The 18,008-nt window shown below is 38.1% G+C and overlaps 1 long non-coding RNA gene across 1 annotated transcript; it reads left to right on the top strand.

Moving 5' to 3' along the window:
- Positions 1 to 17,395, top strand: LOC145957026 (uncharacterized). The gene is made up of 2 exons (XR_014433461.1): positions 1 to 1,277; positions 17,194 to 17,395. It is a non-coding gene; the product is annotated as an uncharacterized LOC145957026 (long non-coding RNA).
- The last annotated feature ends 613 nt before the right edge of the window (positions 17,396 to 18,008 follow it).

The following is an 18,008-nucleotide window of genomic DNA, read 5'->3' as shown; positions in this document are numbered from 1 at the left end:
GTGTGAAGTGATATGATGGCTTGACCTGACATGTTCTCGTAGGTTACTCTAAGTGTGACTTTGGATAGGGATAAAATGTTTTACTAGTGCCATATGCATATAGACTAGTGAAGTCCGCATCCATTGCATTTGTGTGAATCATGATTTGTTATTATGTTGACTTATTCTTAAGTTGTAATTGTTGCCAATGCTATGTTGATTTAGCTATTACATGTGTTATGTATTTGTGGTGTGACTATCTGGCTTAATCTCACACCAATAGTTATAGTGAGATGTTTCTCAGTCCTTTTTCTTTTATTCTTGTATATCTTGTGTGTGTTTTGCAAGTGAGGGTCATCTTGATGATGATGTGAAAGATGAGGTTTATACTTTATGTTTGTAATGATGGGTTGAGCTCTAATAAGATGTAACATTGGAGTTCATAGTTAATATTTATTTTGTAATTTGAGACTGTTATCTTAGGACTTATGTTAGTTCTTTTACTTGTAATGACTTTGTTTTGGCCACATGTTTCATTATTTTATTAGTTTGGTTCATGTGTTCTAAATGTGACTTTCTCTACCCTTAGAAGTCTTATGATGAATTATTTTCCTTGTTTGAAGTTATTTCAAACCTTTAATCATTCTTCCTATATGTTTACTTGCATAATGGTATATGGGATACAGGTTGTCATAGTTTAACCTCCCTTAGCGGCGGAAGCTAACTTTTTAGTCCATGAGTATCTAATAGTGGCCCATAGAGCTTAACGATACTTTGGGTACTTCCATCACTGCTCTCCCATTAGCTCACTCACGATTGCGGCACTCACCTCCCCTAAAGGTCCTATTACAAGGAGTATGTCAAAAATAATGCGAGAAGAATGGACTCATGATGAAGATAGAAGGCCTAAGCTTTCTTTAAGCTTTATAGTGTGTTTGGATGAATCATTTTAATGAAGTAATTCATTTTTTTTAAGGAAATTAAAATACTTCATCATAAAATTTGTTGTTTGGATAAGTTATTTTAAAAGAATTTTAAATTCTCATATTTTTATGGAGTATTTCAATTAACTAAAATAATAAAATCTGAAATTCCAACAAAAAGTAAAGAAATTAAAATTACACTTTCTCACTCACGTGGAGCGCTCAGACTCCTCCTCATTCGCAACCATCTCTCTCTCATTTGCGACCCAACTTTCTTGCTCTTTCCTGGTTGGCAACTAGAATCTCTCTTGTGACCCAAGCTCTCTTTCGATTCTCGCTTACTCTCTTGCAATTCACACTATTTCTTCACCTCTGGTTTGTCTCTCTTTTCTTTTAGATCTAAGGTTCCATTTGATTTCTTATTGAATTTGTTATCGAACTAGGGTTTTGTTTTCAATTTTCATGTTTTATTTTATGTATGATTTCATTGACTTCATATATTGATTGATTTTAATTAGCTTTTTCCCTTATAATTTGGACGATTGTTTATCGATTAATTTCTTTTAGTTGGTTGTTTGGTTGTGATTTTGATTCGGTTTTGCTTGTTGAACTAATTATACTTTGTTGTGATTGTATAATTGAGTCTTTTTTCTCTTTTTGTTATCATGCAATTGAGGTTTTTTTTTGCATTTTTTTTCTTGACTTGTGCTTTCAATTGTTATGTAATTTGTCCACAAATTTGAGTTCATCCATATTTTTTGTACTGATTAAAGAGTTGATAAAACTAGTAGTGGCATCAACTTGTTAGTTTATCATGTTGTATTTTTTTTGCATGTGTTGCTAGAATGAGTTATTATTAGCTAACTTTATGGGGTAAAATGGTTATTGTTGTAATTAGCTAAGTTTAAGGAGTAGATTTATTATTGTTGTAATTATAAATTCCTATAATGTTGTGATATTCCACATCTTAGGCAACTATGCTTTTTCCCTTATTTCTTTATATAGATTTGTCAAGTTTTAATCATCTTAAATTATTAATATTTTCATTTTTCCTCATAATTAGAGGCGCGTAATGAAATTAAATCAAGTGAATAAAGTTATAACTTAATCATTTTGTTTATATTTTGAAAGTTGAAATGAAGCAAATAAATTTTGAATTTGTTTTAATGTTTTGATTTAATTTCACGTCATTACTTTTTATTCATTTATGTTTTACTTTGTTATTAAATATTCAAAAGGGCCTATAAAGTGGAAACAAACAACATTATTACATAAATGTTGCAACAAAACATCATCTTCAAGCAAAGAATGAGAGGTATAATTAGTAGCACCATTGCTAAGCAAAGCTAAAGAAAACTAGAAGTTGATTAGTGATTGTCGCCACCGGCCCGGAGCGGGCTTCCGGCATTCGCGAGGGATGGTTGGACTCGTTTATTTGTTTGAAAAATGTGGATTGCTAGAATGACTTATTCTCGAACTGAGACCTTATCAAACGAACAATTTTATTAAAAGGCTCACCAATCCATGTTTTTCCCAAGCGGGACCCTTCATGGATTAGCGGTTTTCATAAAAGGAGGGTTCGTGGAGTCGCCACCAATGTTTTACTCAAAACATTGGAAAAAGAAGTTTAAGGCAATCGATTCAAAAATCGACTTCGGCCATGACAACCAGAGTCGGGTAAGGGAGTCGGTTACGCGTGGGGAAGGTGTTAGCACCCCACAGCGCCCCTTTCGGGTTCCCTATGACAGATTATTTCTAAAATAACAGTGTAAAATTACTAAATTACCCCTATTTATTCTAAGCAATTATTAACTATCTACATGATGACAGTTTAAATATGCATACAGAAAGCAGTAAAAGGAAGGACTTAAGAAGAAACCTTTGAAGCGTGCTTTTATATTCAAATAAAACTGGGAAGCTTTTTGGCGTTCCCTCGCTCTACAAGCCTGCTCACTCCCTCCTAGAAAATTTTAACTATAGAAATCCGGAGGATTTCCCTTCTACTAAGTCTGATCCTCAAGCAAAATGGCTCGGGGCTCAAGAACTTCGCCGGATCGACTCCCAGAGAGATTTCTAGGGCAGAACACTGCTCAAAAACCCCAGAATACTCAAGGAAGGAGTCAAAACTGTGTGTAGAAGTGTCTTAGGACGTCCAAATGGCCCTATATTTATAGGAATGGAGCTCAGTACGGCCCCTGGGTTCAATACGGTCCGTACTGCATTTTTACACTTCAGTACGGCCCGTATTGAATTCAGTACGGCCGTATTGAAGCGCCGACACTTGCCGACACTTCAATGCGGCCGTATTGATTCAATACAGCCCGTATTGAAGTGCACAACAACCAATACGGCCGTATTGGTTTCAATACGGGCCGTATTGGTTCCAGTACGGGCCGTATTGAGTACAAAATGTGCAGTACGGCCGTACTGAACTCCAAGGAGGCCGTATTGAGCTCTAAACCTCCCACTTTCTTATTTTTTGCTACTCTAAGACCTCTAAACCTACAAATAGTCATCCTATGGTCTTCTGGGAGTCCTTCTGGCTGACTTTCCTTTGATCTTCGAGAGTCTTCGAGTCTTATTTCCGTCCCGGACAATTTTAGGGGTCTACAGCTGCCCCCCCTTTACTTAGTCGGACGGCCTTTTGGTGTACCGGCTGACAAGTAAAGGAGTTGACCCAATTGTCCGGGTGATGTGCCAACCTTCTGACTTGTAATGTCTTCCGGTGGAAAATTGTTGAGTAGCCTCTCCAGGTTGATGCATACCTCGGCGCTTCTGACATCCTAGGTATCTGAGTTTACCCTCTCCAGGGTCAACTTCACTCGATGCCCGAGCCGGAAGTTGAACACCAACGCACCTCTGATGACGCTGATGGTTGAGTACCGTCTCTCCAGACCTTGAGTATTGTCTCTCCAGACCTTGAGTATTGTCTCTCCAGACCTTGAGTACTGTCTCTCCAGACTTTGTTTGAGTACTGTCTCTCCAGACTTTGTTTGAGTACTGTCTCTCCAGATACAACTTCACTCGACGCCCGAGCCGGAAGTTGCATACCTCCATGTTTTCTGAACACTTCGGTACTTGAGTTTGCCCTCTCCAGGGTTAGCTTCACTAGACGCCCTAGCCGGAAGCTGCGAGTACGGTCTCTCCAGATACAACTTCACTCGACGCCCGAGCCGGAAGTTGCATACCTCCATGTTTTCTGAACACTTCGGTACTTGAGTTTTCCCTCTCCAGGGTTAGCTTCACTAGACGCCCTAGCCGGAAGCTGCGAGTACGGTCTCTCCAGATACAACTTCACTCGACGCCCGAGCCGGAAGTTGCATACCTCCATGTTTTCTGAACACTTCGGTACTTGAGTTTGCCCTCTCCAGGGTTAGCTTCACTAGACGCCCTAGCCGGAAGCTGCGAGTACGGTCTCTCCAGATACAACTTCACTCGACGCCCGAGCCGGAAGTTGCATACCTCCATGTTTTCTGAACACTTCGGTACTTGAGTTTTCCCTCTCCAGGGTTAGCTTCACTAGACGCCCTAGCCGGAAGCTGCGAGTACGGTCTCTCCAGATACAACTTCACTCGACGCCCGAGCCGGAAGTTGCATACCTCCATGTTTTCTGAACACTTCGGTACTTGAGTTTGCCCTCTCCAGGGTTAGCTTCACTAGACGCCCTAGCCGGAAGCTGCGAGTACGGTCTCTCCAGATACAACTTCACTCGACGCCCGAGCCGGAAGTTGCATACCTCCATGTTTTCTGAACACTTCGGTACTTGAGTTTGCCCTCTCCAGGGTCTGCGTCCGCGTCTTCTGATCACTTCGGCAATGCGAGTTTACCCTCTCCAGGGTTCTGTGATGGTTTTGTCTCCACATTCCACTATGCTGCTTCGACAGTTTTTTCTGATTTTGTGCCGCTGAGGGCTGGATAACGCAGGGATCCGTCTAGGGGATGTGCAGTCATTCATAGGTTCTTGTGCCCCAACTTGCTTTGCTTAGTTGGTACCCATGGGGAATTTCTGACTCCTTGGGGTGTAGACACAGATGCTCTTCCTCTCTGAGTTGAGCGATGCCTTATGTTTGGCTGACGTCCTTTGACGTTGGTGGAGTATCCCGGTTGTCCTTATTCGGGTATCTCTTTTTTGATTTTCTGATTTGTGCTGCCTCTGTGTAGGCTGTTATCCGCTGGGGATTCTGGATGTTGATTTTGTCTCCACAGTCCACGATGCTGCTTCGACGATTGTTTTTGATTTTTGTGCCACTGAGGGCTGGATAACGCAGGGATCCGTCTAGGGGATGCGCAGTCATTCACAGGTTCCTGTGCCCCAACTTGCATTGCATTGTTGGTACCCTTGGGGAATTTCTGACTCCTTGGGGTATAGACACAGATGCTCTTTCTCTCTGAGTTGAGCGATGCCTTATGTTTGGCTGACGTCCTTTGACATTGGTGGAGTATCCCGGTTATCCTTATTCGGGTGACTCTTTTTGATTTTTAGGATTTTTATTGCCTCTGTGTAGGCTGTTATCCGCTGGGGATTTTTGTCATTCATTTCTTGACTGGCCTCTTCTGTTAGGCAGATAATCTTGATGTTTAGTGCTTGGCTGGATGCCGCATTCCGCTTGGGGAATAGTTATTGATCTTTTTGATTTTTTTCTCTTTTTGAAGGGGTGCCTCTTGAGTAGGCGAATTATCTTGAGGTTCGGTGTTTGGCTGGATGCCGAATTCCGCCTGGGGAATATTTATTGATATTTTTGAATTTTTCTCCTTTTGCAGGGATGCCTCTGAGTAGGCGATTGGGGATTTGGGGATCTTATTGTATCCCAGAGTATTATTTAGGAAGCCTCTGCAGGCTTAGCCTCACTCAACACTTGAGTTGGAGAGCTATCTTCACTGAGGAAGTTTAAGTCCTTTGACTTGGATATTCTGCTAGGGAGATCGTACTTCCATTGGGAATTTTGTCGATCTTGCTTTGATAGCTCTCGCTGGGGATTTGTTCTGAGCGCGAGCTGAGGTTTCTCTGGGGAGTATTATTTCTGCGAGCCTCTCCAGGCTCAATTATTCTGAAAGAGTATTATTTCAGCAAGCCTCTCCAGGCTCAATTATTCTGAGAGTATTATTTCGGCGAGCCTCTCCAGGCTCAGTTATTCTGAAAGATATGAAATCTTTGTCTTTTTTTGTCGTCTTTTGACTTTTTCTGTATGTTTGCCTTTTTTGTCATTTTTTGGCTTTTTTTGTATTTTTGCCTTTTCTGTTGTTTTTCGGCTTTTTCTGTACAGAAATGTCTCAGTTATTATGAGAGAGTATTATTTCGGCGAGCCTCTCCAGGCTCAATTATTCTGAGAGTATTCTTTCGGCAAGCCTCTCCAGGCTCAATTATTCTGAGAGTATTCTTTCGGCAAGCCTCTCCAGGCTCAGTTATTCTGAGAGTATTCTTTCGGCGAGCCTCTCCAGGCTCAGTTATTCTGTATGACGCTGTTGATTTTCTGAATCTTTGCATTTTGTTTGCCGCTGTCATACACAAGCAATTTTTTTCTATTTTTTCTATTTTATGCAATTGCCTCATGACGAGGTCTTTGAAAATTTCTTTATGGCCAATACGGCCGTATCCATTTCAGTATGCCCGTATTGAATTGAAAATTTGTTCATAACCCTAATTTTGGTACGGGTGTACTGAACATGGTACGGGCGCATTGTTTTTCTGAAATTTATATTTTTTTATTTTTTTTGTTTTTTTCAATAAACAGAGAATAAGTGATCTTCCAGTACACCTATCATCTGTATGCATGTATGCAGTATGATGCACCTAATTCTATTTGATTCTTTTTTCAAAAGAATTAACCGATGCGTTTTTGGATTTTGCCATTCCTCCAGACGGACTGTGCTCTGCCGATTGCTGTTACCGAGGAATGATGCATATTATGTTTGAGATTTGGTGTCATCAACCAAATGATCCTTCCCTTTCTTTAGAAGATGTGTCAACCTTCCTATTGACCACTATATCTCCATGTTTCCACTAGATTATTCAAAAATCGTTGGGGCAAGAGAGAAAAGAAGGAAAGGGTATATTTTTCAAAAGTTTGTGTTTTAGAGGGGATTATTTATTTTTTTTGAAAAATGGTTTTTGTAAGAATGGCTTGGCCAATGGTAGGCTTAAGTGTTTAGGCTTGTTTGATTAAACACTTATGAGGTTAAGCACATCTTTGTTATTAATGATTGTGCTTTGACAACTTGGATAACTTCCCTTGAACCTTTCTTTTTGAATTCGGTTCATGGTACCATCATGGATTTCTTTTTTTTTTTGATTGTCCTTATTTTTGCCTAAAACACCCTTTTGTGGCGTTTTAGCGGACCTTTGTTTTTGTTTATTTTTGTAACCCTAACTTTTGCCTAGGTCACCCTTTCGTGGGATTCCTAGCGGGTCTTTTGCTCTTATTTTTGCGCAGTCCCCTTTTTGGGTTTCCTGCCGAGCTTCTTCTATTTTGAAAGATTTCTTTTTACCCATGATGGCACTTGTCGAGGCCAAGGGAGGGTGCTCCAAGTTGTCACACACACCTCCACATAAAAATGATGTGGGTTTATTATCATTAAGATGATTTTAACCTCATTCATGTTTATTCAAACAGGGTTAAAAATAATGTGGTTCAGAATTTTATTGCAAGCAAGAAAAGAAGCAATGAAGAATGATTTTATTATAATCTAGAGGAAACATGTGCCCTATCGACACTCGGGGGTCGGGCTGTTCCCGAGGAGTAATCTCTAATAGTCATCAGGTCTATACATCCCTATCGGAAGGAGAAGAGCACTTGATGACGACGACCGGCCTTGATGCTTGTGAACCGGCCTTCCTAAAGATCTGGCTTAAAGAACGTCGAGAAGGATCTTGATTCCTCTTCGTTCTTTGATCTTTAACAGGGTTGTATCCTAACCCTTGTTTCCCCGGATTATCCTTGATAATGGGTAGCTCCGGGATTCCTTGGGAGTCCTTGCCTAATCCTTGTCCTGGCAAGTATCCGTTCTTTGTGAGCATATGAGCTACCTTCTTCATTTCTCGGGGAAATGTTTCAACATTGGCAATTTCCAATGCTTGGAAGGCGGTTTCTAAAGCTTCCTCTGCTGCATCCACGTAAGGTATAGCCGCTGGCTTGCTGATGAGTATGTCATCTTCAGCTTGTACAGTCACCAGTTTGTCACCTACTATGAACTTGACTTTCTGGTGGAGCGTAGAGGGTACAGCTTTTGCATCATGAATCCAAGGTCGGCCAAGGAGACAGCTGTATACCGGAGTAATGTCCATCACTTGGAATTCGACATTAAAGATAGTGGGTCCAATTTGGATTGGGAGATTGATCTCTCCCACCACTCTTCTCTTAGAACCGTCGAAGGCTCGAACGATCACGTTGCTCGGGCGCATTTGGACTCCCTTGATTACCACTTGATCAAGAGTTCTTTTAGGCATCACGTTCAAGGAAGATCCATTATCTACCAAGACTTTAGCGATGTGATACTCCTTGCACTTTACAGAGATGTGCAAGGGCTTGTTGTGGTTTGGTCCCTCAGCGGGGATCTCTTCATCGGTGAAAGAGAGGTGATCATTAGTCGTAATGTGACTAACAATCCCCTCAAACTTGTCTTGGGAGATAGTGTGCGACACATATGCCTCGTTCAAGACTTTCAACAGAGCTTGCCGATGCGGTTCGGAGCTTAGGATCAACGACAACAGCGTAATCTTTGCTGGCGTCCTATGAAGTTGATCCACGATGGAGTACTCGCTCTGTCGGATATACTTTAACAGCTCATCAGTCTCCTCCTCGGATTCTTTTTCCTCGGTTTTCTTTTCTTCTTTTTCTTTATTCTTGGGGGTTTTATCATGAAGATCTTTGGGAGTGTAGATCCTGCCACTCCTAGTCATGCCCCCAAGTCCAGCGATGTTGGAAATATCGCTGTCGGCAGAAGAATGGATGTCGTATATCCATGGCACAGCCTTATTCGATTTGTAGGGAAAAGGCCTTGGAGCGATGATCCTTAACGGTGTTGGACCTTCCCCTTTGTTCGTCTTGGTTACCAACAATGGAGTTGACGTGCGCTCGCTTGGCGCGGTTGTTGGCTTACACTTGATAACGAATGGCGTGCGATCCATCTTGAACATACGCATCGATTATTTCTTTCTTTTATTAATATTTATTAACGGAATACTAGGAGAGATGTATGAATGACTCCTAGATCTCTCCATGATCTAGATGCATGATATGAGATGATGTAGATGAATATGCATGCATAGTGTTTATTTAACTAAGCATTATCATGTTTTTAGGATGTTCCTAGGATGATGCATGATATTGCTTGGTTTGGATAAATATTTTTTTTTCTTTTTTTTTTTTTTTTGGGTATTTTTTTTTTTTTTTTTTTTTTTTTGTATTTTTTGGGTGAAAAGGGAAACTACCTACATGAATGTGATGAGGGTAGATGTTAACACCATGCACTAGAAGATCCTTATTTCTATTTATTTTTATTTTACTAGGGATGTTGTATGTTTAAAGAATGCAATGTATGCTCATACAATGTCACATAAACAATGCACACACAATTCACTCATCCACGAACAGTCACGAGCGAATTACGAGGTAGGGGTCTCCTGCAGAAAAGTGCATATTCAAGGAGGATCTAACTGTTCTCACTTGGTCAAAGGCCCCCAAGGTGCCCCCATTATAGGGACCCAATTCCTCTCGTCGTAGGTTGATGGAAAGTTCCAACGCACCGTCGGACTCAAGTTCATGGTTATCACCTTGAGTGATGTTTTCCGACAACGGTCTCATAGGCTCCTATAAACCCATCAACCGGCCGTACTAACATCCACTCCCTATGGATTACCACTCATGCCCCCGGGTATAGAGGGAACTGTTGTGTGCAAAGGTTTGTGTACAGTTTGTATTTCAAACAATTGCGGAATTTAAACATACAACAGTTATTTAAAGCCACAAAATAAATCATATTATCATACAATCAAGGGGTAATAAAGTAATTTTAACTATTATTTGTTAAAAATAATTTGTCACTAAATGGGACTGACTCTCGAGGCTTCCCCAGTGGAGTCGCCATCTGTCGCCACCGGCCCGGAGCGGGCTTCCGGCATTCGCGAGGGATGGTTGGACTCGTTTATTTGTTTGAAAAATGTGGATTGCTAGAATGACTTATTCTCGAACTGAGACCTTATCAAACGAACAATTTTATTAAAAGGCTCACCAATCCATGTTTTTCCCAAGCGGGACCCTTCATGGATTAGCGGTTTTCATAAAAGGAGGGTTCGTGGAGTCGCCACCAATGTTTTACTCAAAACATTGGAAAAAGAAGTTTAAGGCAATCGATTCAAAAATCGACTTCGGCCATGACAACCAGAGTCGGGTAAGGGAGTCGGTTACGCGTGGGGAAGGTGTTAGCACCCCACAGCGCCCCTTTCGGGTTCCCTATGACAGATTATTTCTAAAATAACAGTGTAAAATTACTAAATTACCCCTATTTATTCTAAGCAATTATTAACTATCTACATGATGACAGTTTAAATATGCATACAGAAAGTAGTAAAAGGAAGGACTTAAGAAGAAACCTTTGAAGCGTGCTTTTATATTCAAATAAAACTGGGAAGCTTTTTGGTGTTCCCTCGCTCTACAAGCCTGCTCACTCCCTCCTAGAAAATTTTAACTATAGAAATCCGGAGGATTTCCCTTCTACTAAGTCCGATCCTCAAGCAAAATGGCTCGGGGCTCAAGAACTTCGCCGGATCGACTCCCAGAGAGATTTCTAGGGCAGAACACTGCTCAAAAACCCCAGAATACTCAAGGAAGGAGTCAAAACTGTGTGTAGAAGTGTCTTAGGACGTCCAAATGTCCCTATATTTATAGGAATGGAGCTCAGTACGGCCCCTGGGTTCAATACGGTCCGTACTGCATTTTTACACTTCAGTACGGCCCGTATTGAATTCAGTACGGCCGTATTGAAGCGCCGACACTTGCCGACACTTCAATGCGGCCGTATTGATTCAATACAGCCCGTATTGAAGTGCACAACAACCAATACGGCCGTATTGGTTTCAATACGGGCCGTATTGGTTCCAGTACGGGCCGTATTGAGTACAAAATGTGCAGTACGGCCGTACTGAACTCCAAGGAGGCCGTATTGAGCTCTAAACCTCCCACTTTCTTATTTTTTGCTACTCTAAGACCTCTAAACCTACAAATAGTCATCCTATGGTCTTCTGGGAGTCCTTCTGGCTGACTTTCCTTTGATCTTCGAGAGTCTTCGAGTCTTATTTCCGTCCCGGACAATTTTAGGGGTCTACAGTGATACCCCAAATAAAGTATAATTAACTTGGACTGCACTTTAAATGTTTGTTAATTTGTTGGATCAGTTGCTAATAGATTGTTGTTATGTACGAGACATATTTTGAGTTATTGACTACAGTCTTATGAGTAAAGACATTTTGACCTTCAAATCAAATCAAATTGAAACAAATAAGAGAGAATTTGTATATTATGCTTGCCATTAATTTACAGGTTTACATTACAAAGCACAAATTTGGATATTGAAACTTGAGTGCTTAATATATGTTGATTTGTTTCTTTTGGGGTTTGATTTAAAGGTTTACATGAATTGTTAGCTAATTAAACTAGAGTGTTAGAATTAGGGTTTGTTTGAATCTCATTTTGCATATGAGAGTGTTGAATTTGGGTGTTTGATATGTGTTGATTTGTTTCTTTTGAACTCACGTTAACTTTGTGAAATTCATTTTCCCTTAGTTAAAGATGGTCTAGTCTAGTTATTCGTTATGTGTTTGATAGTGCAACATTTTTGTGTATATAAAGGATATTTAGTGATTAGTACTTATTATTTTACATAACATAAACTATTAGTATAATATTAATCCGTTGTGTTTTGTCTTATGCTATTATATGAAAATGCCATTAACTTTGAACTTGCACAACATTACTTTATTGGTACAAAATTATAATGATATATTATTGGTTTCCCACGCCATGATAGTAGTAATCCCTCATAGTAAAAAAATAATTGTAGTTTTTTCCTTTTAATTAAGGACTACAAAAAAATAAGTTAAATTTAAGATTGTCAAGATGTCATAACCTGCAATAGGTAACATGACCAATTTCCTATGTGGTAGGCAAAGTTTTAGACCTCGATTGCAATCATGTTGTTGAAAACGGCAATCACAACCAAATGCAATTGCAACCAAATAAACAGGTCAAGTAACAAATAAACAGATGCTAAGAGGAGATTCAATGAATTAACATGGAAAACATCTAAAAACACTATTCTAAGATGAACTATTACAAGCCTTAAGCTTGCCAATGTTAATTAGTTGTGTTTTGTCTTATGCTATATATGATGTCTTAGTTACATAAATTTGGGTTTCCTTATGTGCTAACCAACAAGATAAAGAAATCTCATGTCACACTTACTCCATGCCAATTAGATAAAGATCTATTGCTTTATTAGCCTATTCTTTTTTAATAGCTACTTTAAAAATATACGTATTTACTTCTAATACAAAAATGGATTGGATAAGATAAAGATCTATTACTATATTAGCCAGTTCTTTTTTAATGACTACTACAAAATATAAGTTATTCCTAATACAAAAATGAATTGGGCCAAAAATATCTGTAAAATATTATGTGTGGAGGTTGAGGTGGCTAACGTAGTAGAATGAATATCCTTGTTTTGTTTCTTTGTTTTTATTATCATCATATCATTTATTAATTACCTATCATTGCTAATGTTGCATATTAAACTAAAATGAATTTATACATAGTAGAAACTTGGCATATATAATATATTTGAAAATATTTTATATTCCGTTTTAATTATTTTTAGTTTTTCTCTCTTATATTAGTTGCACAAAGTGTAGATTGAGAAGAAATGGATGTTAGCATAGTTAATACCAGAATTACTTCAAGAAAATGTAAAAAAAAAAAAAAGTTTAAGGAGATAATCATATTTGTTGTTGCTTGGGTAGTTTCCTTAAGCGTCTTTATAGAGGGGAAAAAAGATTGCATTGAATAGTTAAGGCTCAATAAGAATACATTTTTCGAGCTTTGTATAATTTTACAAGAAAGAGAGAGATTAGTAAGAACAAGAAATGTTCCAATAATTGAAGCAGTGACAATGTTTTTACATATCCTTACTCACACCTTCAAGTATAGAGTTGTGCACTTTAGTTACTGTAGATCTAAAGAAACAATAAGCAAGAAATTTAATAATGTCTTGAGAACTGTAATGAAAGTAAGTCAAAACTATTTGAAATTTCATACCTATCTAGAAGGTTCAAGTGAAAATAAATGGAGATGGTTTGAGTCAAGTTTATAAATTGTAAGGCTAGTTAAACTTACAATAAATCTTTTTGAAAAACTATATATATGAATAAACTTGTGTTATTTGTAGAAATGTGTTGGAGCACTTGATGAGACACATATTCTAGTAATAATTTCTCCTTAAGTAGATCTAAATATTGTAATAGAAAGGGAGATGTCTCTACAAATGTGTTAGGAGCTTGTGATCCAAATTTAAGGTTTATTTATGTGTTACTTGGGTGGAAAGGGTTAGTAGGAGAGTCTCATTTATTATTAAATGCTTTATATTATCAAAATAAACTTGAAATTCCAACTTGTAATATATTTTGTAAATAGTATTTTATTTAATTTTATCTAATTCTAAGTTGTGATTTTCATTTTTAAAAGTTGTAAGTAAGCACTTTCTTGTGAATTTAGGATATATTAATAGTCCAAGATTCTTAACACTATATCAAAGGACTAGGTATCATTTGAATGAGTGGATTGGAAACACCCCTGAAAATTTCAAGGAGTTATTTAATCTTCATAATTCAAGTGCATGAAATGTAATAGAAAGGTCTTTCGGAGTATTGAAAAAAAGATGGAGTATACTAAGAACTCCATTTTCTTATATAAAGACACAAATAAGAATTCTTAATGCTTGTTTTGTGTTACACAATTTTATAAGAGATGAGCAACAAATTGGTAAACTTTTAGAGGTTCAAGACTTAGAGCTCTTATCTATTATTGATGAAGAACTAACCAATCAGTTGAGAGAAAGAGTTCAAAATAATGTCATTATTGCAACTATTCAAGTTATTGAGGAGTGGATAAGATTTTGAGATACATTAGCAATGAATATGTTTGTTAACTACCAAGTTAGAAAAAATAGTGCTTAGGGAGAGTTCTTTTTTTTTTATGTAATTTGCTATTGGAAAAAGACTTTTTTATGTACTTGATGGACTTTTATGTACTAGATTGAAGAAAACTTTGCTTGAAATATTGGCTTTTGGTAACTTTCATTTGTTTACAAAAAAAATATTTACATTATCAAGAATTGTGCATTGGATTGATCAAGTTAACTTTGTGAGTTGTATGCGACATTTTTTATGTATAGGTTAATAGGTGGTATTAACTTCAATGGAGTCATCCAAAGGGAACTTGAAGGAAAAATGAAAGATGACAAAAAGAAAAAACAAGGAAACATAAAGTTATTTCACATGGGATTTGGAAATGGAATGTGTATTGGATGATGTATTAAGAGATCAAAGAAGTTTGGGCAACGGGAGTGATGAAGCTTGGAAAAGGGTAGCACACAATGTTGCAACTATAGTGTTATCTACCAACTTCAAAATTCAAGTCACTTGGGAGAATGTAAAAAATCATATCAAACATTGGAGATCATGGTATGGAGTTGTTAGTGACATCCTCAATCAAAGTGGAATCGATTGGGATGGCACAAAATGTGACATTCATTCTACCCTAACACATATAGTAATAAAATGAAGAATAAATTATCAAAATCCAGGGTAAAATGGTTCACAAATGAAACCTCCAAATAATCGCCTAATCAAAAAAATCAAAAATTAAAAATAATAGTTTGCAATTGTACTTAAATAGAGGAACATGAAGCCCAAATATAATAAAAATTATCAAATAAAATCTCTCATCCCAATGTCACACTATCAAAGCAATCTCTCAACTCAACTGTCGGCACCTTGAGTGCCACTCACATCCAGATCTTACTCACCTAAAAACAACCACAAAATATACGGTGAGAAAAGAAGACATTCATATACAAATAATAATAGGAAAATCGAAAAATAGACCCTCAATTAAATAAATATACTTAATTAAATATCGGTCAATCATACTTCATACGATCAATTCTAAGTTTATACAATTTCCATTACCACATCACAGTTTAAGTATGCACCATGTCACACATCCAACACCATGTCACGCACACACCCATGTCGATGCATCACACATCCAACATTGTGTCATGCACATGCCTAAGCCAATGCATCACACATCCAGCAGCATGTTACACACACACTTGTGTCGATGTATCACAAATCCAGCATTGTGTCACGTACACACTCATGCCAATGCATCATACATCCAACACTGTAACAACCCAATTTTCACTGGGCCAAGAGCCCAATTAAGGTGGTTTAGTAGCCCGGAACGGGACGATCCAAATTACTAAATAGACCTACTTTTGGTAGCTCGGAACGGGTCATTCTGGATTTGGAACGAGCCGTTCCAAACCATTAAATTTGCCTATGATTCTTAGTTGGGAATGGGACGTTCCGGTTTTCAGAAATGACCTTTTCATCTAATTAAGAACGGGCCGTTCCAGAGTTGAGAACGGGTCATTCCAAAATATGACCGTTGTAAGTATTAAATGCACCCCAGAACAGGCCGTTCTGAATGTGATTTTTACTCGTGATAAGGGTCCAGAATGGGCCGTTCTGGATTTGGAACGGGCCGTTCTGAATTTGGAACGGGTCGTTCTGGACACATCAGATCCTATAAATAGAGCACTTTGGCACCCCCAAAAGTACACTTTTCACTTCTCTCTTCTTTTCTTCTTTGCTCTCTTTTTTTCCTTCTATACTCTTTGAAGACCGAGAGGCACTCAGAGGAGGAGACCAAGGAGAACTCTGTTTTAGTTTCAGCTACTGTTTATCCAGGTACGGGAGAAAAGGAGATTATTTGTATGCAAAGTTACATAAGGGAATTGGGTAGAAGTGGAAGCTCGTAGGATTATGAGTAATTTTATAATTATTTCTGTTTGGATAATTATTGGTCTTATGTGATTCTGTATGTATTTAGGATCATGAATATATATTTAATTTGTAAAGATGATGGTCTGGGACAGAGAACGAAATTGTAGAAAAGTGCCTGTGAGTTAGGTTTTGGAAAAATTGGATTATTTTTGTTTGAGGAATTGATGATCCCATTAGATTCTATATGTGTTGAGGATTAGAAATATATATTTAATTTGTAAGAATGATGATCTGGGAGAGAAAACGAAATTGTAGAAAAGTGCCTGTGAGTTAGGTTTTAGAAAAATTGGGGGTTTTATTATTTGAGTTAAGATTCTATCTATTAAATTGGTGATTAATTGGGTTTTATATTAATTTATAAATATTATTGTTATAGATGTGTATTCATGGTGAATTGCTTGATGGGTATGTGAATCATTGTATTGTGTGAACTTATCTGTATGTAATATGAAATTTGAGTTATGAAATGAGATGTGTGGAATGTGAATGAGGTGTGATTGTGGATCCTCATACTGATGACTAGGGGTGAGCATGGCCCTAGGCTGGTAAAAGGGTAGCGTGACCTTGGCACAGTGTTATGTCAGGGGTGAGCACGGCCCTAGGCTGCTAAAAGGGTAGCGTGACCTTAGCATAACATTATGTCAGGGGTGAGCACGACCCTAGGCTGAAGGGTAGCGTGACCTTGACATAGTAAGATTTTGTGATGATTGTGATTGTTATGTGACTGTGGTTCCTCACATTATCACCAAGGGTGGCACGACCTTGGGCAAGAGATGCTACAGGCGTGACGTTGGCATAGTGTAGGATGTGTGATTTCTCATACTTATGTCGGGGGTGGCACAACCTTGGGCAAGAGATGCTATAGGCGTGACCTTGGCATAGTGTAGGATGTGTGCTTTCTCATGCTTATGTTGGGGGTGGCACGACCTTGGGCAAGAGATACTACAGGCGTGACCTTGGCATAGGGTTGATTACATGATTTGTGATGATTGGTGTGATTGCGACTTGTGACGTGATGATGATGCACGATTGATAGAGTTATGATATATTGAAATGTTTATGAATATTTTATTAAGTATCGAGTTATAATGAGATGACATGTTGTGTGTTTGTATGTGCTTTACATATAGATGTTTTCTTTTCTCACTGTACAAATTGTGGATGTTTTAGGTGAGGAAGATCCGGCTATGAGTGGCATCTAGAATGCCAACAGTTGAATTGTGGGTATGCTCTGATATTATGACATCGAGGCATAGGATTTATAGGACATGAATTTTTATATGGATTTGGAGTTGTACCTTGTCTTTCGAAAACAATTTGTAAACTCTTATGTTTCATTTTCTAATTTATTTATTTCCAATTATCTTGGATATTGAGGAATATTTATGAAGGTTTTTATGTGAACCCTTTTACCTATGTTGAAAATAAATTTTATTTCCTTAGTCTATTTACATTATTACAATATATGTGTTGGGGTAGTAAGGGTGTCACATTTAGTGGTATCAGAGCAGGTCTACTATGCTTGTTTGGTAGATGAATGATGGAATGAATTGATTGTGGAACTTATTGATATGCTAGTATGATAATTGATTATGTTTGTTGTTATTGTGTACTCTAAATGTTTTGCTTTAGGATGAGGATAATGATGATGATGATGATGTGTCCCTGGTGTTGTTAGTGTTGTGTTTACACTTATCACTAGTACAAAAGGGGTCTTTTACGTCGGAAAAAGGCTCTGACGTTAATACGGGAGACGTAAATTTACGTCGCCTCTGAGAGACGATGTAAATTTACGTCGGATATGTCTATGCCCGACGTAAATTTACATCGGATATGCCTATGCCCGACGTAAAAAAGGGCCTGATATTTTACGTCGGACCACACCATGTCTGACGTAAAATATGGCATTTTTTTTATAATTTTTTATATTTTTGATATACCCAATATAAAACCTGCATATATAAATCAGGCAGTCCAAAATACAA

This window comes from Cajanus cajan, chromosome 4 (genome assembly GCF_000230855.2).
Source record: "Cajanus cajan strain Asha chromosome 4, NIPB_CcT2T_4, whole genome shotgun sequence".
In the NCBI taxonomy this organism is placed as follows: Eukaryota; Viridiplantae; Streptophyta; class Magnoliopsida; order Fabales; family Fabaceae; genus Cajanus; species Cajanus cajan.
This window is presented reverse-complemented; position numbering and strand designations above follow the sequence as displayed.